Source organism: Musca autumnalis, unplaced genomic scaffold (genome assembly GCF_047663935.1).
Source record: "Musca autumnalis isolate F117 unplaced genomic scaffold, ASM4766393v1 scaffold_3, whole genome shotgun sequence".
Classification (NCBI taxonomy): Eukaryota; Metazoa; Arthropoda; class Insecta; order Diptera; family Muscidae; genus Musca; species Musca autumnalis.
Window position 1 is genome coordinate 66,433,591 of NW_027411866.1, and position 26,927 is coordinate 66,460,517.

At 36.0% G+C, this 26,927-nt stretch overlaps 1 protein-coding gene and 1 long non-coding RNA gene across 3 annotated transcripts in view; one reads left to right on the forward strand and one right to left on the reverse strand.

Annotated features, from left to right (window-relative positions):
* The window catches only part of Rbcn-3A (rabconnectin-3 alpha), a 696,059-nt gene that overhangs the window by 662,588 nt on the left and 6,544 nt on the right, over positions 1–26,927 (forward strand). The gene's annotated exons all lie outside the window — the stretch shown is intronic.
* On the reverse strand, positions 6,143–9,454 carry LOC141399991 (uncharacterized). Its single transcript, XR_012412050.1, has 2 exons — positions 6,998–9,454; positions 6,143–6,824 (listed from the first exon to the last, which is right to left on the reverse strand). It is a non-coding gene; the product is annotated as an uncharacterized lncRNA (long non-coding RNA).

A 26,927-nucleotide genomic window follows, 5' to 3' on the forward strand; every position in this document is an offset into this window, starting at 1 on the left:
TAATGACCAATTTAGTTCAGCTACCAGAGACGCGCACACCTGACTTACTTGACAACACGGATCAAGTATAGCCCTTATAGGCATTGTATTTTTCGGCAGACACAAACGAATGACCACTGTGGGGGTTAGCATTACGAGGCGACCTACAGGTAAAACTGAAGATGGCAAAACATTAGCTGGTGGTACCGGAAAGATACCTCGAAGTACGACCGATGTCGAAGATTTCGGTTCCGCGCTGGAGGTGGAGTGGGATTTTGCCTTCTTTGACAAGTGTAACATGGTATGATGCTTATTTTTACAATAGCTACACCTAAAGGGAACTGGACAATTTTCCGAAGCATGGTCGGGACGTAAACTATTGTAGCAATAATGGTGGTACGCGACAGCTTTTAAACGTTTCTCTATTGGCATTTTTTTTAAATGTTCGACATTTATAAATTGGATGGGCATGGGAACATAACCTACATGGGATTGGTTTGGAACTACTTGCCGTTATTCCAGAAAAAATCTGAACGACTACTAAGAGGGCGCAAGAACAAGCAACGATTTTTCAAATTAGGTCTGGTTTTATAGATAACTACTGGGCGATGGAGTACGTGACATACTAGCAGCGCTAGAGAGGGGCAAACAGAAAATTTGAGCTATGTCGAGATGAGGTAAGGTTTTCTTAAAACCTTATTTCCATTTCTAGCAAATTGGAAATTTTGAGGAAGTTCAGCACAGGTGTATAGGGTACCAACATAGCGACCTTCTGACTTTCTCGTACCTGTGGACCTATAGTTCTTCTTGCTGAACGTGCCTAATGGCGAAAGTACTTTGCGCTTTCTAGTCTGCCCCAGGGTTTTATTAAGACTGTCTTCGTTAGTAACCTGCAGAATTGTGTTGAATACCCGCAAAGGGATGGGACCAGAAAGTATCCAGCCGAAGACAGTATTTTGCGCCAAAAGAGAACCGACGACGTTTTGTTGTACCCCCGGCAACAATATTTGAGGATATAAATCCGCGCCTAGCAACATATCCACAGGACGGCAATCGAAAACGTTTGGATCAGCCAAACGAAGACTAGGCAAAGTACGAGAAAAAGCAGGATCAACAGCAAAGGAAGGAAGATTACCAGAGATCTTGGGGAGAACAAACGCATCAGTTTTCAATAGAACGGAGGAACTCAACGGAGAACCTATACAAATACGACAATTTTTTCTGGAGATAACAGAGGACGAACCATTTACACCAGAAATGTTCGCAAGGGTGGAACGAGTTGACAATTGTAATCTATTTTGAAGGTGCTCAGTTATAAAGGTTGCCTCAGACGCAGGGTCAATGAGGGCTCGAACTGGGTAAGAATTTCCTTTGTGAACTATATTAACAATAGCAGTACCAAGCAGAACGTTAGAATTCTGAGACGTGTGATAAACCTGACGGGTTACTACAGTCGGATTGGCACCAGTGGAGGTAGACGCAACATTATCTAAGAGGGAATTTGGTGGAGTTCTAGGGGCTGGAGACGGAGGAGTCACATTTGACGTTATACTACTAGTAGAGGGCGATCTTGTGGGTTTATGCATGAGAGTGTGATGCTTTTCATAAAGTTATCACTTTTCAAAATAACTACTTTTTGATAAGTGCAAAATGAAAAGCGATAAGTTGTTTCGTGGAATAGGGCCCTGATATCACTTATTATCATCTTACAATGTTTTGCGGGAATACCAAATTCATACATGTTTTACACTACCTTCGAACGGCGGCTTATAATCGTCAAAAATTATATTTTTCGAACAGGTTCCCTGGTTCCGACCTTTGGTACCCAACACCATATGTTGTATTTGTATGGAGTGGGAAATTCTTTGTCAGTGCGCTGCAAATTACCTGTTTATGTAGAGCAATGGGGGGAAAAGAAAAGATAAATAAAAACACAGAGGTATCAGTTCTTTATAATAATAAATGTTTGCTGGTTTATTGAATTGTTTATTTTCTTTGTATCAACAAGATTACCTTTTTGCTAGGTGCTTTCTCTTTTAATGATAAAAGTAAAGTGAACGCAGAGGTTCATTGGATCGCAGAGGATCTTAGTGATCGCAGAGGATCGTCATGATCGCAGAGGATCTTCGGTTTTTTACTACTACAACTACATTTATTTCAGTGAGAGCAGAGTCTCTATGTATCAAAATGAGCAAACCAACAACAACCGTCGCCCGTTAGTATCTACACTCTCCGGTCTCCGCAGAGGGAACTTGTAGAGGTGATACACGAGCTGTCAATCAGCATCCGTGATCGACTGGGCTCGGGAAGCTGAAGGCCAACGTATCTAACTTATACATTGCCGCCCACCTTGATACATTTAAATGGATCAACAAAATTAAATTAATATCAAGATATGTATAATATTTATCAGCGAATTAAGTAATATATAGGTTCGTAAGTTCAGTTCATGTGTGAGAGTTTATTATTTTCAATTCAAGCAATTTATTTCAACGCATATAAATAAATTCATTGTACAAAGTTATTATTATGTTTTATAGTTGTACTGGACCCGATATTACTCGTCCAAACGTTGTATACTGGGCCGTAGGGAGACCTGGTTGGGTAATTATTCTGGGCGAGATTATTTTAGAATAAATTTCTGGACCAAGAACCATTGCAATTGGTCCAGAACGATCGAACGTAGGATCCGCTAGCTCTAGGCCATTAAATGAATCGCGAATAGAAGGGGGGCAGTCATTGATGGTACTACACCGCGGGTGATTTTTGCGACCCTAGCCGTTACAAAATGCCTGTGAACCGAATCAAATCTTGACATTAATAAAAAATCCGCGTGGTTCATGTTGTCAATTTTCGTTAATGACCAATTTAGTTCAGCTACCAGAGACGCGCACACCTGACTTACTTGACAACACGGATCAAGTATAGCCCTTATAGGCATTGTATTTTTCGGCAGACACAAACGAATGACCACTGTGGGGGTTAGCATTACGAGGCGACCTACAGGTAAAACTGAAGATGGCAAAACATTAGCTGGTGGTACCGGAAAGATACCTCGAAGTACGACCGATGTCGAAGATTTCGGTTCCGCGCTGGAGGTGGAGTGGGATTTTGCCTTCTTTGACAAGTGTAACATGGTATGATGCTTATTTTTACAATAGCTACACCTAAAGGGAACTGGACAATTTTCCGAAGCATGGTCGGGACGTAAACTATTGTAGCAATAATGGTGGTACGCGACAGCTTTTAAACGTTTCTCTATTGGCATTTTTTTTAAATGTTCGACATTTATAAATTGGATGGGCATGGGAACATAACCTACATGGGATTGGTTTGGAACTACTTGCCGTTATTCCAGAAAAAATCTGAACGACTACTAAGAGGGCGCAAGAACAAGCAACGATTTTTCAAATTAGGTCTGGTTTTATAGATAACTACTGGGCGATGGAGTACGTGACATACTAGCAGCGCTAGAGAGGGGCAAACAGAAAATTTGAGCTATGTCGAGATGAGGTAAGGTTTTCTTAAAACCTTATTTCCATTTCTAGCAAATTGGAAATTTTGAGGAAGTTCAGCACAGGTGTATAGGGTACCAACATAGCGACCTTCTGACTTTCTCGTACCTGTGGACCTATAGTTCTTCTTGCTGAACGTGCCTAATGGCGAAAGTACTTTGCGCTTTCTAGTCTGCCCCAGGGTTTTATTAAGACTGTCTTCGTTAGTAACCTGCAGAATTGTGTTGAATACCCGCAAAGGGATGGGACCAGAAAGTATCCAGCCGAAGACAGTATTTTGCGCCAAAAGAGAACCCACGACGTTTTGTTGTACCCCCGGCAACAATATTTGAGGATATAAATCCGCGCCTAGCAACATATCCACAGGACGGCAATCGAAAACGTTTGGATCAGCCAAACGAAGACTAGGCAAAGTACGAGAAAAAGCAGGATCAACAGCAAAGGAAGGAAGATTACCAGAGATCTTGGGGAGAACAAACGCATCAGTTTTCAATAGAACGGAGGAACTCAACGGAGAACCTATACAAATACGACAATTTTTTCTGGAGATAACAGAGGACGAACCATTTACACCAGAAATGTTCGCAAGGGTGGAACGAGTTGACAATTGTAATCTATTTTGAAGGTGCTCAGTTATAAAGGTTGCCTCAGACGCAGGGTCAATGAGGGCTCGAACTGGGTAAGAATTTCCTTTGTGAACTATATTAACAATAGCAGTACCAAGCAGAACGTTAGAATTCTGAGACGTGTGATAAACCTGACGGGTTACTACAGTCGGATTGGCACCAGTGGAGGTAGACGCAACATTATCTAAGAGGGAATTTGGTGGAGTTCTAGGGGCTGGAGACGGAGGAGTCACATTTGACGTTATACTACTAGTAGAGGGCGATCTTGTGGGTTTATGCATGAGAGTGTGATGCTTTTCATGACATACAAAGCAGCGATGTGTACTGGGACAGTTACCAATCGAATGACCTCTTGACAAACAATTAAAGCACAAGCCATGTTTTTTCACAATGGTAAGTTTTTGCTCGAAATTTAACTTTTTAAAACGGTGACAAGAGTAGAGCGCATGATTTTCATTTGGGCAGACAACACAACGATGTTTTGAATATGATTTTATAGTATTAGGAGAAGATTTCGCCAAATGGGCCTTAACGTTGCGTTTATTTGGAGAATTTGAAGAATCTATACCTTTTATGTCACGCAAACAGGCAAGCGTCTGAATTCTATCCGTAAGGAAAGAATCGAGCTGAGACCATGACGATAAGGACGACTTATCAGTGAGACTCTGTTCCCAGAGAGTCACTGTAAGCTTTGACAGGCGCTGAATACAAATAAAAACAAAAATAGGATCCCAATGATCCGTAACAATGTCATAGACTGACATGGCAGACAAACAACCGTTTATGCCCCTTTGCAAAGTTTTTAAACCTGAACTCGTTTCACTAGTTAGAGATGGAAGATCGAATAAAATTCTTAAATGACTGTTTACAAGGATTCTTTTATTGTCATAAGTATCCTTGAGAGCTTTCCAAGCTAGAGCAAAACTTCTATGCGTGAGCGGAAACTTAGAAACAATTTCCCTAGCCTCACCTTTAGTTTTTTGAACTAAGTGACACAGTTTCTCAATGTCACTTAGCCCAGAATTGTTTATAACCATGGCTGAAAAAAGGTCACGGAATGTAGGCCACGACAAGAAATCACCGTGAAACTCATCAATATCACACGGAGGTAATTTGAGATTGTGCATAGTGTTAGAAACATATGGCGGCAAACTCCAATTAGAAATCGAAATATCAGCAGAACTCTGAATATCAAGCTGTTGATTATTAGATGTAGGAGGCAAATTCAAACTCTGGTTAGAAATATTATCTGAATTAGAATTACCGGGCAGCCTATTGGATCTATCGGACTCCCTAGTCTCCATATTGCGACTGGTTTGTGCTGGGGTATTGTGAGGAGTACTACTGTGCATTGCAGTTGGAGTGGAAGGGGAAGATTTCAATGACTTTAAGTTCTCTAGTTTTTCATTCATTTCCGACAAACAATTGACATATCTTTCGCGAGTACTTTCATACTTGCCATCAACAGAAGATATTTCTTCTGCAGAAACACCCTCTTGAGACATCAAATGATCGATGTACTTATCATATGCATCGGAAGCCTTACTCCACAAATTTTGGAGTTCGGTCTTTCGAACTTCAAGATTGAAAATCGTATGATTTTCAGCTCTAATAGCGCTGAAGGATGTTGTAAACTTTTCAATTTTATCGGAAGCGCGGATAAATTGGATTAAATTGATGTTCACCATTTTTCCAAGTAAGATTTTTAAAAAGAACTGCGAAAAGAATTATTTAGATTGGAACCAAAAGACGCAAAAATCAAGATATAACTAGGAAAAACCCACAATCGAATGGAGATCGACACAAATGCCAAAGAAAAACAGATCAAAAAAAAATCTAAAATCACAAAGCAAACTAATTTGGTGGAAAGAAGAATCAAAAATTTCCCGAAATTAGCAAAAGAAATCAGAAATTTTTAATTTAGTGGACTTTTTCTTCTAATTGAATAAATATTTGAACAGTTCTTGAATGAAATGTTAAATAAATAGTCAAAGAATAATTTAAAAATGTATTAAAATGGTTAATATTTATCAAAATATTCAAAAAGCACAAAAAAGATCAAATGAATACAAAAAAACTTAATTTTTCGTTATGTACCGGGTGTAGGGTGCACGAATTTTCGACCGAAAATAAAATTTGCTAATGCCTATAAGTTGTAAGCACGCGCTTAAGGCTAGTTTTCTTCAAAAGAATCTTTAAGAAAACTTTAGGAAAAAACGGTATTTTTCAACAAAAGAACTCAATAAATAATGCAGATAATAGGCTGATTGTAGGGTGAATTTATTTTAAAAATCCAAAAACGCAAATTTTATTTCAAGAAATTTTCGAGAAAAAAAAAATATTTAAGAATTTTAATTTAAAATTTTCACAATTTTTTTTGGGGCCCACTGTGCCGTGGTGAATAAAGAATACCACACAAAAGGGAAAAGGGAACACACAAGTAGTGGGGGGGTGTGTGTGGATGTAACTGCCTCGCTACAAACAGACCAACGACAACGACCAAGCAAGCAGTGAGAACTGGAGAGGCAAATGTTGTTGGTATATTTATAAAGGCACAAAGTGACGCTATCAAAATTAAAAAAGGCGCGTATTCTTGTTGTTGTATTTACACGACACCTAGACCATAGATGAACAAGATGAGCACTCGCCTTTACGTTTTCGTACGATTCACCATAGAAATGCTCTCTTCGTGTTCATCATTGACCTAGACCAGAGTGAGGCAGAGAACATTTTTGGGTCTCTCTTTTGCTCTCAATGAGCTTAAATTTGTTGTTGTTCACAACGTGTTAGCATCTACACAGGCTGTGAGCGATAACAAATTTACGCTCACTTAGAGCACATTGGCTCTCTTGTGAGTCACAATGCCTCCTCCTGGACCTAGACCAACGGCACTTACCCAACAGTGAGAGCTGGGGAGATAAATAAATTGTTGTTATATTTCTTACTGAATATAAGAAATAGAAAAGGGCTAGTATGGTGATTGTTTTTGCAATTGGCCGAATAACAAGTGATAGTGGCAGAGTTAAATAAATTGTTGGTAGGTTTGCGGCCGATTTAGAAAAAAGAGCACAGGGATTATTATATTATTTTCGGTGAGAAACAAACGAAAATAATACGAATATTGGTTGACTGCAAACACGATCACTCGGCAATGTACAAAATGTGTGGGGAATATTGCAATAAGCAAGAGAAAAAAAGGCACACTACAGCGGCAGATTATTTCAATTAGAAAAGTATATTTTTTATGTTAAATATTAAGAAATTAGCACAAATTTATGGAAATGTTCGATTATTTCGCGACGAATTGGAAAATAATGCAAACACGACTCGATTTCAGAATAATTTTAATTGATTTATATAGAAATTAGTTTATTGTGGACTGTATATTGAACGATACCGGAAAATAGGGTAACAAAAAGGCGACCAGTACCGCGATCAAAAATTAAAAACACTTTTTTTCACTTTTGTTTTCAAAAAATAAAACGAAATCTCACACAAACAAATGCACTGAACTTACGTACCTTGTTTTTTGATGAATTTATGTGATGAGATGATGATTTTGATGAAAGTGGATGATGTGGTGATGCGGTAGGTGCGGGGATGCGTTGTTGATAATTTCCTTTGGGAGAAAAAAGGCACAATTAATAACCAGGCAAACTTCTCAAATTCACAAATCCGGCTCGATGCGACCAAATGTTTATGTAGAGCAATGGGGGGAAAAGAAAAGATAAATAAAAACACAGAGGTATCAGTTCTTTATAATAATAAATGTTTGCTGGTTTATTGAATTGTTTATTTTCTTTGTATCAACAAGATTACCTTTTTGCTAGGTGCTTTCTCTTTTAATGATAAAAGTAAAGTGAACGCAGAGGTTCATTGGATCGCAGAGGATCTTAGTGATTGCAGAGGATCGTCATGATCGCAGAGGATCTTCGGTTTTTTACTACTACAACTACATTTATTTCAGTGAGAGCAGAGTCTCTATGTATCAAAATGAGCAAACCAACAACAACCGTCGCCCGTTAGTATCTACACTCTCCGGTCTCCGCAGAGGGAACTTGTAGAGGTGATACACGAGCTGTCAATCAGCATCCGTGATCGACTGGGCTCGGGAAGCTGAAGGCCAACGTATCTAACTTATACATTACCTATGGCCTGTTTTTGAGGCAAAAATTAATAGCGGTGGACTTATGGGCTTTTTACACATTTTTAATGCTTTATATACAAAAGTAAGCTAAAACAAAGAATTACACAGTAGAATTCGGATATTGCGAAAATCAGTTATAAGAAACTACGTTTATAACGAACAAAGTTTGGTGTTCCCAAAGATTTTTTCTTAACATTTGTACACACATTCAACTTCTTAAAATGACCACGATTATAACGAACAAAAATTGTCACCCCGCGAGTAGAATTTCTTACAATTTGTTCGGATTTACAGGCCCGTTTTTAAGTACAAGCGGATACCGACGAATTTAAGCACTGTTTTAAATATTTTAATATATAATATTTAAAAGTAAGCTTTAATTGGAATATTACAGACGAACGCGGTTTTAACGAACGGCGGATATAACAAACACATTTTGTTGTTCCTACCCGTTATTTTTATTCTACCTATTTTATACATTCCAACCCAATGAACGCGGTTAAGACCATAAAAAGGTTTTAATGAACAAAAATAAATATATGTTTAAAATATTGATTCGCGAAGTGATCTTTATAAATATTATTTTTTTTAAAGGCCAGATAAACCGCGCAATCATGATCCCTAGGTAGAACGTATTATATATATAAATATATAATTAACAAACATGGTGAACACGACACCTCTGTACATTTAGACAACACTTGGTGAATATATATTTAAAGAAAATGTGTTTTTAGTTCAAATCGGATGTTTTTTTGTGTTTAATATTTACTTCACCAAATCAAAAACTAAAAAAAATATATATTTTTTCTGCAAGGAGGGTACCTTCAAAAGCTCATATAACTCAAAAAACGCAGAAAATCGCACCTTGGTATATTATGTAGTTGATTCAGAACCCTTTTCTGAAAATATTCGCGGTGTCAGAATTTCAGACAAAGTTGGACAATTTTGTGAAAGACTATAATAAAAAAACTAAAATTTTGCTTTCTTAGGTTTTATCCTATATGACGTTTTTTCTGCTGTAACAAACATTGTGAAGAAAATTATTTCTTAAAACAGAAAGTACACACCGCACTGTGGTCGAACTTGTATAAGAAGAGCGGCCAAAAATACTTCCTGAGCAGATAACAATACGAAAATTTCAGTAAAGGCTACTTTAGCAACACAAATAAAAAGAAGCAAAAAAATTCAATATAGGTCCAAGGTTAGGTATAGCCCCCATAGAACGGTACCCCCTGATATCAGCCAGTTTGGGGGTCTTGACCACATCTTTCAGTGAAATTGGCTAAAATTTGACTATCGGTATTCCCTAGCGTTAGAAAACCTTCTAGCTAAATTTTTTTGAACTGGGTCCACGTTTTGATGGGGTCCCCATGTAATTGTACCGCCCGATTTTCGGAATTTTGAGGGTTTCATATACATAAGTTATTAAATCGAAATGGCCGAATTGTCACTTAATCTTTCGTGGATGTAGGCCACTCCCAGAAAATTGTCGATTAATGTAGGTCCACCCTTTGATTTTGTCCCCATAAATAGGTACCGCCCAATATTCGGTATAATCAATCAAAATGGCTGAATTTTTCAAATTTTACATTGAGAACCACATTTTAACGTATCCTTCATATAACTGAACCTCACAATGCCTCTTCTATATATTTAAAAAGCTGAAATGTATCACATGCACATTTGAAAAAATGACAAAAACACCCTGAAATGTACCCTTAGTATTTTGGGAACCAGTTCCAAAGATGCGGAAAGATGCAGCTGAAAGTTTGAAAAATATAATCCTTAGACTACTACTGATCTAAAAAAAATTTCGTTAGGGGGAAAGAGGGGGAACATAATTAAAACTTTACATAAAATTGAATTATGTTGAAGAAATGACATTACAAAAGTCCTTTAGTCAACACACGTGTTCAATAATGAATTCTAAAAAACAACAAACACAAAACTGCATAAAAATTAAGTTAATACATTGTTTTTCAATATTCGATTTAAGGTTGGTCAATATAAAGTTCATTTAGTTTGATATTGATATTTTACTTTCACCTAACTTTTGCACTGAATTCACCTAGAAATCCAACCTGTTAAATTTTCTCGTTTTTGGTGCCATTCTCAAAGAGTACAGTAAGATGTAATCCATAACAAATTTATTTTAGAAAAATTTAACATGTTAGTAGTAGATATGAACACATTTGGTACCAAAAATTAGACTTTAATTTTTTTAATTTTGGCCAATGGCAGCGACCACTGTGCACCGCCACCATTACACTGAATATCATATCTATGTATTTGATTATTACCAAACTCTTAAAAATTGCGTTTAAATTCTGCTCTGAGTTTTCATATTTTTATTTTGTTCTCGAAATGTTGATTTTAATTTCGAATTATACTGCGAGTTTTGAATATTTTTGAAAACAAATTGCACATCCATATAACATGACATGTTCTTTCTTCGAATGAAATTAGAAAACTCGCATTATTAAAAGTGCAAAAATCGACTTTTTGCCTAAAAATCTGTCCCAATTACCTATAGTGGGCTGATATGTTATCGAAACCAGGAGTGATTTCATTAAGCAATTGGTCAAGTTTAGTAGAATATACTGTGTTCATCTGTTACAGCTTCCAATTTCCGTGTTGTGTCAATTCGTACTTTATTTGCAACGTTTAATCTGGTACGTACATTTCTTGCCACACCATAGTGTTTGCTCCTCGGATCGATCGAACACCCAGCACGTTCAATGATGTATTTCGTCTATCACAACGGGATCCATTTTGTTCCTTGTTTCTTGATCATATGACTGCCACGTGCTCTTATGAATTTTAATATCTTTATGATGATTCTACAAACTATCAAGTTTTTGCCCCTACAAACTCTATCAGTGTCATTCCGTTGTCAGATGTTTTGGAGTCTGAATTTCCTAACTTTTGTACCAAATATATTCTTCTATTCTTCCCTCCAATTCTGTAATAATTTTAATGTCGTAGGCTTAAGGACCCGGGGCATTAGGGACCCTGGTATATCGAGGTCATTAGGGACCCTGGTATATCAAGGTCATTAGGGACCCTGATGTACATACGGGCAGTAGGGACCCTGCTGCTGTACTTATCAATGTGAATCTGGCTTACGCAACGTGAGCTATAGTTCGTTATGTTTGGTTGGGGCTGCTTTACAACAATTTTCTGTACGAGTTACGAAAACAACAATTTACGTGACAGGGCCAGTAATAATCCATACAAATGATATATTTTGAGCAAGGAATGAAACAGAAGAAAGTCGAAAACTATGACTTTTAATTATTTTTGGGTACAAATTTGCTCCTATCAAAAGATCTACTGAACGCAATTCCCCGAATTGACGAATCCGACTTAAGTTCCGAAGTAACCGAAAAGTTTGGAAGATTTCCCGAAATGGATTCTACAACTAACGCAGAAGTTTCAAAAATAGTCGACCTGTTACCACAACTACGAAGTTTCAACCAACAACTTTTACGACATGTAGCTATGACAGTACTATTAACTCTAGATATTGTCAATTTATTGGATTGGATCTGGAGTCCCAGATCCTTCTGAAGTCGTTCCGAAACGAGAGACGACTCAGAAGCGGGGTCAATGAGCGACAAGAATTACTACTATCTAATATTCTAGGTCTAAAGGTGGATCCTGAAGCAGAAAAGACTGAGGAACGAACGAAGAGGTGTCGACAAGTGTTTGGGACTGGGAGAAGAGCGAGGAGAGGAAGTTAAATATTTAGAAGACACTTTACAATTCGAATTATAGAAAGTGCCAACACTTCCCATTTTATGCAAACACAGAAGAGTTTGAATTCTCTCTGTCAAGAATGCATCTAATTCTTTCCAAGTTGAAAGACGAGTGTGATCTTAGGTAATTTTTGTAAACAAATGAAAACCACTATCGGATCCCGATTATACGTTGGTATTTCATAAATTGTCATTGCCAGAAAGCAGCTATTCATCCCACATTGTATTAACTTAATTCCCAAACTAGTTTCCTGATCCAAAAATGGAAGTGAAAATAACGATTTTAACTGGCTCTGTACAAGCAATCGTGGATTATCGTATGTGGAATTCAATGCATTCCACGCAAGATAGAAACTCCGATGAGTTAAAGGAAACTTCGAGACAATTTATCGAACTTCACCACTGGTTTTACTCACCAGATGAAACACGCGATCAATATCAGTATACTGGGAGTTATTCAGGTAAACCACACTAAACAAATTCCAGAAAGTGGGCCACTTAAGAAAGTTTCCATCGAAAACGTCAATATAACAAGGAGGTAACGAGAGATTATGAAATCCATCAAAAGCTTGAATATCTACGATGAAGTTAGGGTCTGTACCCCCGAGAAGTGTGGGACGCCAAACTCAGGATTTTTACTTTTGCATCACTTTTTTAATTTGTTTAGAAAACATATCACCGGGATGCTCCGTTAAGGAATCTACCGAGCTATTGTCCAATGAGTTCGGGGACAATTTAGCAGAATTACGAATGTTTAATAACAATATATTTATTACTAAAGAACAATTAACATATGTTTGATGCGACTCCTCATACTTGTCGTGTTCTGGATTTTTTTATATAAGAGAGGCATTTATTAAAAGTTTCCTGTAAGTTCTTCCACAAGTTTCCAGTTTCTTCACTCCTAACTTCAAGGTCATACGATTCAAATTCGTCTTCCTTTAATGCACTGAAATGTACAGCGTAAGTCACGATAGACTAAGAAGCACGAAGGAATAAATTCGTAGAAGTGAAAGCCATAGTAGCCAAAAAAGACAAACAACCAACACAAAGTTTAATAGTGCAACTAATAATATTGTCAACGGAATGACTAGAAAATAATGTCAAAGCACTACAGAAATCAAATTTATAATAAAAGGTAGTAGATAAATTTTAGTAAAACTAAATGTTTAACGAAATAAACTTATTTCTCAACGAAACAATTAGAAATCCAACAAGATTACCGATGGTAACAAATATGTAGCTGGATTCAACGAATAAACTACCGATTGCACTATGGTTTCAAGCAGGAATTTTTTGGCCAAAACTGTTTTTTTGAAGTTTCAAAATTTTAATTGGTTTTTGCGCAGAATAATAAAAAACACATCAAGTCGACCGAAAATAATCAGTTTTTGTAAATACCGTAGTTTCCGTTGATTGGAGCAGTACCAAAGTTGGCACTTTTTTATGTAGAAATAAAACAGAATTTGTGCTGTAAAATATACAATTTTTGTTGTATTGTGTCGCTGCATAAATATACTGAAGTAAGACCAAAGTTTTTATGAATCGGGAAGCTGTTAGTGAGTACATTCATAACATTTACAAAAAGAACGAAGAAATTTGTAAAATTACCGTAATAAAATCAATGTTCAGTCTTGATTGGGCTATCGCCGTGTAAACATCGTTCTTACTCTGTTTGGCATACCGCTTATCGAAGGCTAGTTGTACAACAACACATTCGTCTGTCTGTGTTCAAAAAATACTGTTTATTATTTTTCGATACACGTGTTAAATTAATACACTACTGAAGAAGTTTTTGAAAATAATTTAAAGATGAACGGGGTTCATCCCCCCAACCATAACCAGTTCAGTGTTCTATCACTGGACCCACCCATCGAAAAGAAAAGGAAAAAACCCAACAAACGCACACAACAGGAACTCGAAATAACACCAACCATCCAATCTGATATACCGAATCATGAACATCTACCAAGATATCTTGTAGCATCCGCACTCCATAATGACAAATCTACCGAACATAAAGCGCTTGGAGCTTACAACATCTTCCAAATTAGTAGAGGTTTGGATTACATCTGCAAGGATTATAGCGAAGTCACGGAACTTAAAAGTGGTGACTTGCTCATAAAGGCAAACAATTTAAAGGCCGCAGAAAAATTCATCTCCGCCAAATACATTGACGTTGTTAGTGTCAAAATCTCCCTACATAACTCACTTAACTGTTCATATGGAAAAATATATTATGAAAAAATAACTAACTATACCGAAGAAGAGTTAATTAACGAGATAAACTTCAAATACCCAAGACTCATTGCTAACCTAAAGAAAATTAAGAAAACTGAGAATGGTAAAGAAGTAGAGCAGCTGTCATAACATTCAACAAAATCCACCGTCCTTCACGCCTTAAAATTGGTTACACTCAATGCACTGTTCATGAATATATTCCAAATCCCCTAAAATGCAGAAACTGCCAAAAACTTGGTCATACCAAGAACTATTGCAAACGTACCGCACTCTGTTCGGAATGTGCTTTTCCACCTCCACACGACGCCTGTACCAGAAAGTTCTGTGTTAATTGTGAAGTAGATACACACACTTCCAATGATCCTAAATGCCCTAGTTTCTTAAAACACAAATCAGTAAATAAAATTAAAATTGACAATCGCTGTACCGTTCGGGAAGCTTGGAAAATATTCAACTCCAACCCAAATGCTCATCTAATCACCCCACAAACCAAAAAATCAACTTTTGCACAAGTTGTCAACAATAATAGCACCCTCCCAGTACCAACAGCTGCCAATAGTCAAACAACCACCAACTCATCATCAACACCTTCCATCGACCTTTCACAAACAAAAGAAACATTGGAAAATGATCCAACCTCTCAAGACAATCTCTCAACACTACAAAATCAAACCACACAAAATCCACAACATCATCAAAACTCAGAACAATCACCAGAAAACTCAATCTCAAACGAAATCACATCTAACAACACCGATGAAACAAGTATGCAAATTGATTCCTCATATCCTCAAGGAACATCAACACCTACACGCTCAACTCATCAATCAACTGAACTATCACCATGCAGTCAAATCTTCACAAAATTCCCAGATCTAAACGTCATAATTACCCCAGAAACATACAGACGCACAACAAAAAACTCTACTAACACAACATCTTAAAAACTCTTAATTAATCTTTTTTATATTTATAGTATGTCTAACCCCCTCTTAAAATTATTACAATGGAATATCCAAGGCTATTTAAACCATAAATTCGCCTTGGAAATTCTAGTAGCAAAACATAATCCACATGTAATAGCCCTACAAGAGACCCACGTAGTTGAAAAAAATGTCAAATTGTTTCACCTTTCCGGTTACAAGGTATTGCATCACAATAAGAACTACGCATATGCAAAGGCAGGTATTGCTCTGCTAGTCAAAAATAATATTAATGTTTTGTCTCATATCAAATCCTCTGGAAATCTTCTTTTCCAAACCATTAAAATAGATGCTGGTTGTACTCTTACAATCACAAATATTTATAAAGAACATGAAATAACTATAAATAGAGATTTGATCAATCAAATTGATCACTCTGAAGACAATCATCATCTGATTATTGGAGATCTTAACGCTCATAGCACTGTCTGGGGATCCTCTTCAGATTCTCCTACAGGAAACCTCTGGACTGAGTTTGCAGAAGACAGGGGTCTAGTCATACTTAATGACGGATCTCCTACGCTTTTTAGTTCACGTAATACCTTCACAGCCATAGACGTTTTAATGGCCAGTTCTGACATTGCCCCCACTTTGACATGGTCCCGTCTGGTCATGCCTGAAGTGGGTGATCACTACCCTATCCTAATTTCTACCAATAACCATACACAAGAGAAACAATTTATTCCTAAATTTATTCTAAAAAACGCGGATTGGAAATTGTTTCAATCCAAACTAACATCGTTCAAATCATCCTTTCCAGAATCCTAGGAAGTTAACAGAGAAGCCGCTCAAATTGGCCGACTTTTCCGTAAAGCAGCAAACGAGTCCATACCAATAACCAAAAAACCTTCTAAAAAAAATGTTCCTATATGGTTCAACAGATCCATTGCTAGATTAATTTACGAAAGAAACAAAGCATGGAAAAATTTAAAAGACGTCGTACTCAAGAGAATGGTTGTATTTATAGAAAAAAATGTGCAATGGTGAAAAGAGCATGTAAATTAGCTAAGAGAGAAGTATGGGCAAATTTCCTTAACTCATTGAATCCCTTCTTAGATGCTAGGATCCTCTGGAATCGAATTGGTAATTTGAGAACTTCCAAATTATCAAATTTTCCTTCGATTACAGCATCGGGAAGAGTTTTAACAAACCCAAGAGAAATAGCATCGGAGTTCGGCTCCTTTTGGAGTTCTTTGTGCTCTGATGATGCATTTAGCCCAAATGTAATTACCTCAAAGTATAATTTTGACATATCAACTCTTTCAGAAACCAACACTTTCCCTCAAATAACGGAAACAATAAATCTCATAGAACTCGATCAGACACTAAAAACATTAAAAGGCAGCACTCCATCATGGGATAAACTTTCCTATCCGATGGTAAGAAACGCCCCTTTTGCCATAAGAAAGCGTCTTTGTAATCTTTACAACCTTATCATTTCTTCAGGGAATTTTCCACATGCATGGAAAACAGCGATCCTATCTCCAATACCAAAACCCGGAAAAAATATGTCTCAAATAGAGAGTTATAGACCAATATCTCTATTGTCTATACTCTCCAAAATTCTTGAGAAAATCCTTGCACGTCGTTTCTTTAAACACACAAAACATAAGTTCTCAAACTTGCAACATGCCTTCCTACCTGGACATGGAGTCCATAGTATAGGGCATCAACTCGAAGAAGTACTCCGAAAAAACCTGTCCATGAGAAAACATTCTGTTGTCATTTCAGCCGACATTGAAAAGGCATTCGATCGAGTCGTACTTACTCCTATTCTATTAGAACTTAAACAATAGGGATTAAACCATAAAACATTATATCTGATTAAATCGTTTTTAAACAACCGCCGAATTATAGTAAAAGTAGATGGGTTTTACTCCCGCTCATTTAACATCAACAATGGAATTCCCCAAGGTTCCCCCCTCTCCGTAATTCTATTTAACATATACGTCAACTCACTGGGTAGAACTTTGCAAGAAAATCTCAATATGGACTACATAGGAATATATGCTGACAACATTTTTGCAATTTCTTCTGGTACACCCTCGGAAGTACAAGAAAGTTGTCTGAGCCTCGAAACCAATTTACAGGATTGGACCAACAAAGTAGGAGCCGTTATCCCTCATGAGAAAACTGGGATGTTACATGTTTGTAGACAAAGGCGTTGTCAGGAGGACTCTATCCTACTACAAAACTGTACAATAACACTCTCCTCCAGTATGAAAATTCTTGGAATCATTTTTACAAAAAATATGCTGTGGAGCGAACACATCACATACATTGTTTCGAAATTGAACAAAATTAATAATTTACTCAGACTAATATGCTCCAAGAAAAAAGGTCCTCATATTGAGACAGCCTTGAGCATATGTAGGTCTCTAGTAATCGGAACATTATCTCATGGCATTACAATATACGGATGGACGTCCAAATCAAATGTGAAAAAAATCGATACAGCAACTAATAAATGCTACAGAACAGCAACTGGCCTTTTAAGAGCAACCCCAATTGACTCTTTAAGAATTGAAGGCCGCTTTACTAGCTTCCACGAACACTTAGAAAAACGTTCCATTAGTCTTGCATCCAAAGCAATAACATTGAAATGCGATGGTCTGCACAAAAATTTCTGGAACCGAATTTCTCTACCAAATCGACATTCCTCTGGGATTGGAAATATTTTAAAAATATTAACAAACCATAATATAACAATTCCAGAACAACCACCTTCAAATTCCCATTTCAATCTCCCCTCCATAGATTTAAGCCTTTGCGCTTACAATAAGGACAAAACCAACCCATTGGTGTTCAAGGCTCTCTTAGCTGATAGGATTTCCTCTTACAGCCCTCAGACGACTTTATACACCGATGGCTCCTTTAATGGTATTAATTCGGCATTTGCTATTGTAAAAGAAATATCCACCTCGGTCTTTGAAACGATCTGTGCTCGTAGACTGCCGGACAGAGTTGGTATCTTCACCGCGGAGCTGGCAGCTGTCATCAAAGCTATGACACTCGCTTCAGATTTTTCGGGGAGAACGCTGATCTGTACTGACAGTCTCAGTGCTCTCAAGGCATTAACAAATAACCACAAAGGAGTTTTTGACTATGCTTTGCCCCATTTATGTGTCGAAAACATACGAATAATGTGGATCCCTGATGAACATGCTGATGAATCAGCCAAACAGGCACTGTTTCAAGCTGATCTTTGTAATGTACCATGTTTTCCAATTGCAATTACAGCACAACTCAATAAGAACAAATATTAACATTGAAAACTGGAATCAAAGTGAAAGCTTCCTTAGATCCATAAACCCTTCCATCACTAGACCTGATTATCATAAATCACTTTCCAGAGCAAATTGTATAACATTAGCTCGGCTCAGAGTAAATAAAACTATATTTAATACCAAACACTATTACGAACATTGTTACCCTGCTTTATGTAATTTCTGTAACACTACACTTTCGGTAGTTCATATCATATGTGAATGCAGTACTTCTAAAATTAATGGTCCTCTCCACAAAATTCTTGACTGTTCAAGAAAGGACATGATTTGAAAAATACATGTCTCTCTTGCAAAACATGAAGACCTTAAAATATAACACCTCATACTTTATATAAGCTCTGTAAATATTTCATAAAAATGTATACGCACTCACCCACTTAAAATACAAATTTAAAAAACATCATACTACTAACAAACAGGTGCATATGATCTAGTTATCCGGCACCTTTTAAATTATACTTTGTAAATTTATTTACAAAATATATAATAAATAAATAAAATCAATGTTTTATATATATATCACCAATATTTTTGAAAATTTAACATAGCTGAAGCCAAGGTTTACCCTTTTAGAACACACCACTCGTGATTGTATATTATACAAATTAAATACTTTTGGATAAAATGAAATGTTTTTGGACGTGGCAAAAAATATTGGCCTTAAAATATAATTTGCGTGGAAGCTGTGGCTATATTTATGTTAAAAAATTGGTGAAAATGTGTTGAAGCCACCATAAATTTTTTTGTTTTCTCTCGATTTGTGAGTAAACCACACTTCTCTCGAGTTTCCTGTCAAAGTAAAAGCAGAAGCAAACTAAATAAGGATCATCTCACTAGTGTAGTACTTTTCAAAATTTCTTCTGCTTCTACCATTAAATGATGCTGACATTTTGAAGCCAGCTTTACAGTGTTTTTTGAAATTTTCTTCTAATTTCATTCCGCTTAGTATCCAATTGAAATAGAACGGTAAAACGCACATCTATCAACCGATTTTCCTTAAAATTCATATTTAAGGGCTTCAGAGTGTAGAAAACAAATATGTATATTTTTTTTGAAAATAGGTAAATTTTTTGTCATAGCCCCCACATAAAAGTACCGTCCGATTTAAGATATTTTGTGGATTTTAGCGACACTTTATGAGTGATTCGGCTGAAATTTGGTATTTCGACCTCTTGAAAGATATGAATACTTCGTACCAAAAATTATTAACATAGGCCAATATTTTGGTTTAGACCCCACACAACCACCCTGTTCAAAAAATTTTGGCAGTTTTTGGTCATTTTGGTCTATAAAACGTAGGAATTGCTGTTTGTACACCTTCATTATAAATAATAATTAATTTCAATACAAAATGGACGTTGAAATAGTTTTGGCCACAAAATTTGGATTTGAGACCATTGTGGATTGTAGCGAAATTTGTATATATTGAAGAAAGCAAATTTGCAATATATTAAAGAAAGCAAAATGCACAATATTTTACAAACGAATACACTTGAGAACAATAAGAGTCTACTACAACCTAGTCTAAAAATGCACAATAGGAAATTTAAAACAATATTTAAATTCCAAAATTATGTATAATTTGTAAATTACCAATTAATTTACCAAAAATCTGAATGCGATAATTACCAAAAACTGGAAAAATATCTAATGTCAACCAAAACTCCACAAATAAATACCGATTGTAGTGTATATTTGTGGGTGCCACCGTGGTGCAATGGTATGCACGCCCGCCTTGCACGCAGAAGGTCGGTGGTTCGATTCCCCGGCCAGGCAACACAAAACATTTTTCAACGGTGGCAAAATACCCCTCAGTAATGTTGGCGACATTTCCTGAGTATTTCAGCCTTGAACAACTTCTCTATAAGTGGTGTCTTAGGACACGCCTTTCGGACTCGGCGATAAACAGTAGGTCCCGTATCATTGAGCTAAATATGAATCGGGGTGCACTCATTGATATGAGAGAAGTCCCCTTGTCCCGTATGGGATGTTGTGGTACAATGTGTATGTGTATATTTGTCCAAAATCTCAACAGGAATTTTCGAACAATATCAAAATTCCAGAAAAAATAATATTCGTATAAAGTATGGCTAAAATACGCTCCAAGAAAAAATCCAATTGACCGATTGTAGGGTGCATGTAATATCAATTTTACACTGTACTGTGTAATAATACACCGGGTACTGTGTAATAATATACCGGCGCATTGGGAAAAATGCAGATCTAGCGTGCAGAAAAGAAAAGTCGATGTTTTATTGTATGTTTATCCATAATTATGCTTCAGCTTCAGAGTGACAATTTTACTTCATTTATCGATATATTTGGTAAATTTGTATGTATTTATACCCTACACCACTACGTGGAAAGGGTATTATAAGTTTGTTTTGGTAAAAATTCTTGTAACACCGGGAAATATTCGTCGGAGACCACCAATGTGGTATACCAATCTTCATATCTCGACGAGTTCGGGTTCAGACCAGAATAGATTTTTGTTGGAGATGATCGTGAAATATTTAGCGGGTGAAATGGACCAAAAACATAATTTTTATCAAATTTTGTAGCGGCTCTGTAGGTCGCAATAATAGTCCGATCAACGAAATTTTAAATAAGGTAAGAGTATATGACAAAGAAGAAGCTTGCAATTTGAGATGCCGATCAGATAATATTTAGAGGGTTAAATGGACCAGAACTTTTGTGTGATAATTGTGAAAAATTTTAATATACAGCTTATATCTTTGTTCCTGAAAGACACATTCTTCCCTCGTGAGTTATATTTGGAAGACGATCTCTTGACCTTTGCACTGATGTCGATTACGTTGATGTACGTCATCAGATAACAGAGCTACAGCCTAATACAGTCAACCAAAAAAGTCTACATACACCCTATAAATCTCGGGTTTTATGGGTAAGCGATAATTTTTATGAAAATCCAAGTACATAGTTTTATCTCATATCCCTAATAAACAATATTACATACAACAAAAATATATTCCATAATACGAATAACGGTAAATTCTATAAAAACAAAAAAATTAATAGGGAAAAAGTGTACATACACCCAATGAAATATTAAGATTACCGTAAAATTTATGGAATAAGCAATACAAATTTTACATTTTATTGTTTTATCGAATGTCTCGGGTTGTCTATGATATATTTTAGACAAATAGGAACATATTTGTGGATTAATTGCCGTTATTTAATGCCAGACTTCGCGTATAGCTCGTTAAGGCGGACCCTTGCAGATTTCTTTGAGTTTTTCAGACTGGTAGTTTATGAAACCCTAGGAAATACAGTGGGACTAATTATTTTGAGACCCTAAAGCGCTTTGAAGTTGTTCTTATGGATAATATATGCTCCTGAGCTTCGATAAATATGTGAATTCCTGAGTTTTTTATAAATTTTAAAGATTTCACAACATTCCAAGGAGCAAATTACATGCAGAAGCCTTCGAATTACCTTGTAATAAGGTCTGGTACAATCCTCGAGCATGCCTTGAATCAGCAATGTAAAAGTATCCGACATTTGTTGCGCTTCAAGTGACCCTAACGGTCATAATACGAGGGCATACTAGTTAACAGTGTAAATTTCATACAAATTGCATGCATTCTTTGGTGGTGCTTTTATTTTGATGCTTTGGAAACTTTAGGAGCGGGTTTGGAGAATAATGTCGTACATTTCTGATTGAGTTAAGGTCCAAAAATGTATTACAAAGTAATTCCAAGGTTCTTGCTTGTAATTTGACCCTTGGAATGCTGTGAAAACTATAAAATTTATAAAAAAACTCAGGGATTCGCATATTTAGCGAAGCTCAGGAGCATAAATTATCCAAAAGAACAACTTCAAAGTGCTCTAGGATCTCAAAGTAATTAGTCCCACTGTATTTCCTGGGGTTTCATAAACTATCAGACTGAAAAACTCAAAGAAATCTGCAAGGGTCCGCCTTAACGAGCTATACGCGAAGTCTGACCTTAAATAACGTCAATTAAAGCACAAATATGTTCCTATTTTGTCAAAAATATATCATAGACAACCAGAGACATTCGATAAAGCAATAAAATGTAAAATTTGTATTGCTTATTCCATAAATTTTACGGTAATCTTAATATTTCATTGGGTGTATGTACACTTTTTCTCTATTAATTTTTTAATGTTTATAGAATTTACCGTTATTTGTATTATGGAATATATTTTTGTTGTATGTAATATTGTTCATTAGGGATATGAAATAGATCTATGTACTTGGATTTTCATAAAAATGTTTCCTTACCCTTAAAACTCGAGATTTATATGGTGTATGTAGACTTTTTTGGTTGACTGTATATCCATTTTTTTGTTTGTAGTGTACACCGTTTTTATATGTAATTCGAATTATTTTAATTGTAATTCAAGAATTCCATTTGTAATTCGAATTATTCCATTTGTTATTCGAATTATTCCACTTGTAATTCGAATTATTCCATTTGAAATTCGAATTATTCTATTTGTAATTCGAATGATTTCATTTGTAATTTTAAATAAAATAATTCGAATTACAAATGAAATAATTCGAATTTCAAATGGAATAATTCGAATTACAAATGGAATAATTCGAATTTCGAATGGATTATTTCGAATTACAAGTGGAATAATTCGAATTACAAATGGAATAATTCGAATTACAAATGGAATATAACGAATTACAAATGGAATGTTACGAATTACAAATAGAATTCTCGAATTACAAATGAAATGTTACAAATCTATATATATAAAAAAGGATGATGTTAGTTACTACGCTTATAACTCAAGAACGGCTGAACAGATTTTGACAATTCGCACCAATTCGGAATGGTCTCATGGCAGAAAAGGATAAAACCTAAAAAAATCGCGAACATTTGCGAAAAATTTGCAAAAATATTTTTTCAAGAAAGTCTATTTTTTCACAAATTTCTATCGAACTTCGCGTTTGGAGTATACCTTGACACCTATTTGGGCAGTTTTTGGCGAAAATTGTATATGCACTAACTGTGAGGGTTCATTGTTTGTCTCAGTTTTGTCAATTTTTGAAAGTTGTATAGAATCACAATCAAATCGATTTTCATTTATTTTCAAGAGTCTTTTTAGGAAATTAACAGCGAAAAGTCTTTAAAAGGAGAGGGCTTAGTTTAGAGTTTGTAAAGATTAGTGGTGGTTTCGGTCTGATTTCGATTGAAAAGATGAAGATGATTTCGCCGAAAGGGGTTTCCACAGTTTCATGGAAAAAGGTACAAATCCACAAAATTGGTGGGTTATTTGAAAAATCAAGAGATCGGAGGTAATTTCATTGGAAGTGAAGTTGTGGCATACATATATGTATACTTTTAAACCGTAAGTAAAACATCTTCGAAAGATCAACTTCCGATTTATTCGATATAATATTTAAGCTGTACCAGATATATATTGATACTGTTTAGATCCTGTCATGATACCAAAAAATGATGTCTCCACTGAAAAGGAGTATGAATTAAATCAGTTTAGTTCCCGCCGAGCTGGAAGGCAATTAAAAATGGCCAAATACTAGTATTGTTGGTATACTGTATATATGTAAATCGAAAAAGGTTGATATTCAAAATTGGAAAGAAAAAAAAAACAAGAAATCGGAGGTACTGGATATTTTTGGTCGAATTATCTGACATATATTTTTATCGGGCGACATAAGTAGGTAAATACTTATTAAACGTTAATTAGTTTGTGATATTCATTTGACTATGTTGACAAGACTTCAAGCATCCGAAACACACAAAGAACGGCAACTAATAGAATAGCTCTGCTAACAAGGATCAATGTACTGGATTGTACAGTCTCAGTCAAAATTCAATTACCGCATTTTTCCGTGTTATCATAGCCATTGCGTCTAATTCCAAATTTTCAATGCAAGTAGAATTCGGGAGATCACGTTAAACAGAGAAGTCAGAAAAAAAGTAGACGAAGGCGGTTACCTGATAATGATCGGATCCCTCTGCTCAAAATAGGTTAATTGATTCAAACGCAAATTTAAATAAGCACTATATTCAGTATTAAATTCAAATTCCTACGATCGCATTTCTTCCTTCGTATTCAATTGCTTGAGAGAAATATCGTGTTCAGTGGTGAAAGCAAGAATTGCTAAACCATCGATTATGAAACGGATAGGGGCGTTATGATATTATTTTGCTTCAACTGTGCTACCAAATATTTTTATTTACATCGCAAAACGTGTTATTTGCTTAAAAAATATATCTTAGTCCCGATTTACAGTTGTGTTCTGTACCTAACAAACTGCGAGACGAAGTTCGCCGGGTCCCCTAGTTACAACTAAAATGTTTCGAACTACATCTGAAAAGGGTGTAATAATTAACGCTCTAGAGGTCGCAATTATAGCTCAATAGTCACGAAATTTTGCACGAGGTAAGAGTTTAGGTAGAAGAAAATACCTATAATTTTGCATGATGATCATATTTTAATTCTTGGAGGACATATACAGGCAAAGTAGCCTATATATCGAAAAATAACTACTGACCTTTCCACCTGATGCAAATTGCAATAATGTGTCCGATAGATGATGGGTCTACTGCCTAATATATAATGGGTTTTGTGTAGAGAACCACAATTTCCTCCCATGCTACAAATTGTCTATATCATAACAGAGAAATTTTCAGTTCATTTGTCAAATTGGATTTTTTATACAAATGTTGCAGCATGGGGTCGCTTCGCCGCCTATTTTATACCTCAGGATTTAGGGTAAAGGGGATACAAAGAAAATACGACCAAAGATGTGTCTCATCGAAATATTGGTTTTAGACTCCAATTATACTTGGACGAAATTCGTTTCAGACAATTTGGCGTCTATTTAGCCCTGTCCGTTCATCTGTCTCTCTTAATGTCTAGCTGGCTGGTGTGCACGATAACTCTCGAACGGATCTACCGATTAGAACCTAATTTTATACTTCGTAATATTTTGCCCAAGCTTTTTTTTAAGTTCGGTCCACACCTCCCCCAAAAATGTTCAAATTTGCTTTCGAAAAATTGTGTAAACGGTAACTGGCGATGTGAGCAATCGATTTGCTCCAAACTTTCCATATATTATTATTCCTTCCAGATATAGATCGGATAAGATTAGATGGGTCCACGCCTTAGGGTACCTCCCACACAAAATTCGGAAAAGAGAAATTTAATTTAAGGGGCCACCGTGGTGCAATGGTTAGAAAGTCCGCCTTGCACTCAGAAGGTCTGCGGTTCGAATCCCAGGCCAAGCAACATCAAATTTTCAACGGTGGCAAAATTACCCCTCAGTAATGCTGGTGACATTTCCTGAGTATTTAAGCCATGAAAAACTTCTCTACAAGTGGTGTCGTAAGACACGCCGTTCGGACTCGGCAATAAAAAGTTCACAATGACAAATAAACATACGAAAGCTTACAAATGGTTAATATTAAAATATAGAGGGCGGGCTTAAATTTTATATTTTATATGTAGAGTTGTATTTTAATGTTATACCACTATGTGTAGTAAGTATATTATACCCAGTTCCCACATTCGGCCATCCTGATGATTCATTCGACCCGAATGACGCACTCCACCACTTCAAGTACTCAGCCTCAGTATTACGCTTCCCTGGGCCCTCACATTCACCGATCACCGATCAATTTTTTAAAATTTTTACGCTTTATTTTAAAACCAAACCCTGGTTGGTACTTAAAACGCTTAATTGCGTCCAGTCCACCTAGTTTATATTTTCTTATTTTTATTTTGACAACACCTTTTGCTTCACTTTTACCTAACCTTTCTGTCCCATGCCTTTCAAAACCTGGTCGAAACTGTGTATGCTTAATGGCGACAAATTCATCCGGTTTAGGCACTTCCGGCTTTTCTCTGAAAAAATATTTTCCTCTCTTCTTGACTTTAGTTGTGCTACCGAAGTATTCTCTTTCTTTACTCTTATTTTGGGTTCTATCCCTATTCTCGCAAGAACCGTTCTTCTCCTTCTCTCGTTTCTGATCAACTCTTGCAAATTTCTTTTCCTAAACAACCTTTACAATATTTACTTCCCTTGCATTCATCTTTTCATTCTTACTCATTTGTAACTCATTTATACTAGTATTGTCCATCTTCACTAAAATACACGTTGGTTTATTATTTTTCTCAACTACACTCCCCTTTTTTTCTGCTCTGTGCCCTTCTCCTGACACTTTTCCGATTGTCATGCACAAGTCTATAATGTTTTAGTACTATTCTTTGTAAATCGGATTTTTGGCCATTTGTTTTTAAACCCATTGACTCTAATTCCTTTCTCAAATCATCCACTGTCATTTCTAATACTTTTATTAAATCCATTTTGTTTTAAATTATTCAAATTTGCTTAAATTTAATATAAAATAGTATTTTGTT